Raw genomic sequence first — 5562 nt, 5'->3', positions numbered from 1 at the left:
TGCTGGAATCAGAATTTGGTTCTAGCCTCTTCAAAGACAAAGTTCTGTGCTCCAACACCTCAGCTCGGTTACGACCATTTTTACCTAAAACACCTGCCACACAAGAATCCCTGCAGAAACACCAAGGCCTCTGTGCTGTGAATGACTTTAAAGAATCTTCTACTGTTAGATACTTAGGTTGAACTCATATTTGAAAACCAATTAAGGAATAAAACATTCTCTACTATGATGTCTGTTTCTGAACTTTATTTTAAATCACTAGTATTTTGGAACCAGAAACATAATGATTCACTTATTTAGCTTCAAATGCACTATAAAATGAAGCAAAGCAGGTTTCCCTTTATCACTCTCCTTTTCCAGAATTTTCCAGTTTTTGTGCACATTAATACATGATTTCCACTTGCAGCTTCTCTAATCCCGGTCTACAAAAAGCTGACACAGCAACCAAATGTAGCCTCTAAACAATCCCTGCTGCCCAACATTACTGACACCATGGGGTCTACACCCCGTCTCCAGCCTCTGTCTAGATATAAAGCCCTTTCCAGGGCTACGCCGAATGGAGCCTCTTCTCACAAGTGCATGTCACTGGGTCACAATGAGATGGAACCTAAGTGGAGATAAGAGGGACTGAGGGAAGGCAGGGGTGAGTGCGAGCAAACATGTCAAGCCGAAGGCTTCAGAGTCACAGAAGATTAGCAACGCCAGAGAAACAGTATCTCAGGAACGAAGGAGTATACACAGAGCAGTCAACAGAGAACATGACTTTTACCTGAGAAAAAGCCATTCCTGACTCCTGTTTCTTTCTGCTTCCTCCTCCTCTGGTTCCTTTCTCAAGCAAGAGCACTATTGAGAAGTCAATCTGAAATGTCAAACATATACTATTTAATGCTAAGAATCAACATACCCCTTCCTGTGGCACAACCTCATTTGCATAGAAAAGGCAAAGGGGACTCAGCTGGAGACTTCAGCTCAAAACTCATTAATTTAACAGACCAAACAAGTGAAAAAAAGAAACTCCTGAATATTAAACTAACTGATTAAACTAGGTTTTGACTACTAAAGCATCATCGACATTCTTACCAGATGCAAAGAGAAACACTGCAATATTATTTACCAGAAATCAAAGAATAGCTCCAATATATGATAAAAAGTCAAAAGTACTCAGACTGCAAAATCTGAAATGGTACAGTAAATTTAGGAGGGAAAATAATTAGGAATTATTTTTAAAAAATGCAATGAATTCTGAGATTGAAGTTAATACAAATTTGAGGATACAGCAAATTTAGAAAAGAATGATATGAACTGTTTATGGGATTACACAAAGGTCATTTCAGCAGTTAATGAATATTTACAAAAAAGCAGAAATTAACTAAGACGTATTTCAATAAACTTGAAAAAGATGAATTAAGTGTAAGGGAAGTAGAAAGAAAAAGTATTCATTGAGGAGGGAAAAAAGCCCACAATAACATCAATGCTCCTTTAAAAAGGCACCATATGATGACAGAGGGTTATTTCTTCCCCTATTTCACTCCCCCTCTCTCAGCCCAGGGAAAGGCAAAAGGGCGACCCCCTCTGCAGAACAGGAGTTGCAAATAGAAGTAATCTTCTGTGGCAAATAACTAGAAAAGGTACAAGCCTCATACAGCTAATTTTGCAATTCTCATTCTTTTGTGCATAAACTCAACAAAATTTAAATTTATAAGATTATAGAGCCCAAAATAATATTTTACAAACTAATCTTCCATATCCATTCGACTCAACACTCACTGGGTCTGGCTCCCCATCCCCTTACCCCATCACTGTTTTGTTCTCCCTGGATATTTCTCTCTTCTTTTACTTTTTTTTTTTTTCCTGCATTTCTGTTCCCCCTACCCCCATCTCCTCCTACAAGGTGTTTTGTTCCACTCTGCTGCAACCTATGTCCCCCTGTTCTTTCTCCCCAAATTTCCTAATTATCCCTTAACTCCATACAGTTCTGCCTCTTTTTCTCCCCCAACAAAATTCCCCGATACATTCCCCTTCCTTCAACTCTGGTCCTCTCATCAGGCTGAGTTCCACTCCTGCTCTGCTTCTGCCTCTGCTCCCTGTCACTCCTTGCATCCTCCTTCTAACCCAGCACATCTCTTCGTGTCCCACGGCTCCCACTCTTATTACACACCCACTCTGTCTGATGTATCGCCCCTCCCCCCCTCTCCTTCAATGTTACCCTTCATCTCTCTGGAAAGCCCCCTTTTTATCTAGATTTCTCTATTTTCTTTTCCTTCTGCTTCTTTCTCTGGTTCACTCTTTAGCTCTTAGTGTCTCTTCAACTCCAGCTGCTCTATCCTCTCTTTTACCCCGTTTCTCCCTCATTCTTCCTTTCTCCCTTACTGGGTTTCTCATTCTCCTTCTATCTCTGTGTCTGGCTCCATCCCCACCCCGTCCCTGCACATTCACAGGTACGTAATAAAGACGTCTCTTGCCCAGACGTCTCTTGTCCCACTTCCCAGTGGGACACTGAGAATGTAAACAGACCACAGCAAGCACAGCCAGTGAGATGCGATTTGTGCATAACATACAGGAAGCGTGACCGAACCGGTACAAGTCACCTCCTCCAGCATGGGGCTCAGGAGCCTCCCGAAGGCTGTGAGGCCGAAGTGGAAGACTAGGGAGGGGCAAGGTCCGACTCCAGAGGACGCGTAGAATGGAGGGAGTGTCAAGAGACGGATGGCGTCTGCAGAATTCCAGGGCCAGAAAAAGGACGCAGAGTCCAGTGCTTCTGCCCTGGAGAGGCCGAGAGGAGCGAGGCTTGAGGAGCGGAGGAGGACGCGAATCCATCTCCTGGTGAGAACTTCACGCCGCGCGGCTCGGGGAGGAGGGGAGTAGACGGCGTAAATGAGAGCCCGCAAGAGTCACTTAAGGATTTTAAGCATGAAAACGACGCTGCAGGTGGTGTCCAGCATGGCCTAAGGCAGAAAGGCCGAGGGCAGGAACGCGCCTCACACCGATTTAAATCCGACATAGGCGAGGACCCTCGAACCCGTGGCGGACCGACCAGGCCTCGGAACGTCTCATGGCAACGCCGGGACTCACTGCAGGCCAGACGAGCGGTGAGGGGGTTTGAACGTACAGGGCGGCTCCTGAACCCAGGATGTGGTGGACTGGGGGCATTAGGAGGCCGCAAATCCCAGGTATGAACAAGAAAAACGGAAACTCACCGCACTCTGCCCCAGCGTCCGCTCGATCCGCTTCCGGGTCTGCGGAAAACTGCGCGTGCGCAGCTTGTCCAGGCGGTACAGGGGCGGGGCTGACGAAGAGCAGGTCGTAAACAGTGGCCCGGATTGGGCCGGAAGCGTGCGGCCGTGGGGGCGGGGTCGACGTAGGGGCGGGGTCGACGTAGGGGCGGGGCCCGAAGGGACAAGAGCTCTGGGACTCCACTCCGCCCCGCCCCTGGACGTTTACTAGCCGGGCTGTTCTGATAACAGCAAGTAATTTGTCTGCTTTGGGTACCTTTGCCTCTCTTTGGTGTCCTGTGGAGTAAGGTTGTTCCCTCCCTTTTTTAAGTTAATGTTTCAGACAATTTAAGGTAAAAGATTAGAGTTGTGAGGGCCACTTACATTGGAAGCTGAGATATTTTCCTCTTAGCAAGAAAACGGTTTAAGTCAAAGTTCTATTTGCCACTGGGTAGTGTTGGAAAATACAATTAAAAACACAATCGCCTCCCAACTTAAAAATCCTCTCCACAAAGGTAATAAAGAAAGAAAACAGTTTTACTACTGAAGAAACGTTAGACCACAATGTGTGTGGCATCACAGGCAATCCACTAAGAGATTACGAAGACAGAAAGAAATCTAACCCTTTTGCAAAGCCAAGCAAATACAACCCATTACATATATGTGCTCAAAATAAACAATGACTAGCCTTCGTGTAAGAAGACTTGACAACACCATTTGTCCCACACGGTTCATCCTAACTTTACCTGGTAATTGGGGTGATCATCTGTGTTAGCCAATTGGCTTTACCCAGAGGAAAATCAAACATTTCATGTCTTTATGGCAGGAGGTAGTTTTGCAACCTAGAACAAAGCCTCTGCTGAATTAGGCACCTACCCTCCTACAGAAACTGGGAGATAGGGGTGCTATCTTCCTTGACGTTTACATTTCAAAGCGATGGTTCCCAGATCCTTGAGAGGGAATGCATTTCTGGGTTATGAAGGTGGCAAAAGTCTTATCTAGTTTTCAAAAGGATTTATATACATTTCAGAGAAAGGAGAAAGTACTTACAATTTTAAGATTCCTAAAGTAAATGCTCTAAAAAGGAGGGGAAGAGAATCTCTTCCCTTATTTTCAACAGGGAGAATTAAGCCTCTTATTTTTTATTTTTATTTGTCTTCACAATGGATACATGTGTCCTGAGAGTGAATCTGGTGAGATTCAGCAGTCAGAGAACTGGCAACTAAGTAAAGAGTCAGTGAGGAGTGGTGGTTGAGTCCAAAAATGCCTGAGGCTCCAGACAATTAGAATTTTTTATTTAATTAAGTGCTGGAATTTTCTATGTAGGTCATGTCAACCAGAGCATGAAATGCAAAACTTTGCCTGTGAGTAAAGTGCAATTTCATACTAACTCCCACCAGAAAATAACACCCATTTCTATTTTCCATTCACCCTAGAGGCAGAGACCCAAAACTGGACTCAGTTTCAGTGACCTCGTGGGGCCAAGCCCTAGGCTGGGGAGAGGAAGAGGAGGAAGGCTGAGATATTGTTTTAAATGGACAAAAATTTCTGGTTCTGTAGTTATAAATTTATTTTTCTTGATTTAAATTTAATTTGTTGTTCTAATTCAGACTTTCTAAGATGAACTATAGATTGAAATACCTTTGAGATGTAGTGGGTTGCATACCATGTTTTGCTTTGTTATTAATTACTAAATATGTTGTGATTTCAATTTTCTTTATCTTTATTCTCAGTTATTTGGAAGGATGTTTCTTAATTTGGAAGTTACATTAGGTAGATATTTTAATCTATGTTTTTTTTGAATGCTTTGAATATTTTGTCATGTTTCCTGTCAAGTACAGATGAGGCTTGTAAAAGGTATGCTCTTGGAGATATTTGGATTTGCTTTTGTCTAATGAAAAATTAATTTTGATATATTTACAGAGACACTTGAGAGGGATGTCTATTTTATATTAACAATAAAAATAAATAGTAAAACTAGATTTTCATTTTCAATAGCGTCATTTATGCTCTTAATAATTTTTACTTTGAAATGCTACTCATAATCTATCGGAAACTGACCCTTTCTCCTCCTGGCTCCTGTAGATTCCCCACTGCTCCAGTGTATCACCTCACCTCGTTTTCACTACTGCCTGTGTGATAAACAAAGTGTGCTGATACTGCTTGCAATGTCCAAGTGAGGAGAGGCAGATTCTAGTCTTTTCTCTCTGCTAGACATGACAGATCCACAGATTTAAGTTCCACTGTTTTCTTCTTTTCCCAGGGAGGAGCTGTGTGTTGGAAAGCAATGCAGGAAACAAGCCTATTAAACATCAAGTTGGGGCCAGGCGTGGTGCACACGCCTGTAATC

At 43.2% G+C, this 5562-nt stretch overlaps 1 protein-coding gene across 1 annotated transcript in view; it reads right to left on the bottom strand.

Moving 5' to 3' along the window:
- LOC105809515 (zinc finger protein 208-like) overlaps positions 1-5562 on the bottom strand; it is a 59156-nt gene that overhangs the window by 19216 nt on the left and 34378 nt on the right. The window lies entirely within an intron of this gene.

The sequence above is a fragment of the Propithecus coquereli genome, unplaced genomic scaffold (genome assembly GCF_000956105.1).
Source record: "Propithecus coquereli isolate 6110/MARCELLA unplaced genomic scaffold, Pcoq_1.0 Scaffold196, whole genome shotgun sequence".
Classification (NCBI taxonomy): domain Eukaryota; kingdom Metazoa; phylum Chordata; class Mammalia; order Primates; family Indriidae; genus Propithecus; species Propithecus coquereli.
This window is presented reverse-complemented; position numbering and strand designations above follow the sequence as displayed.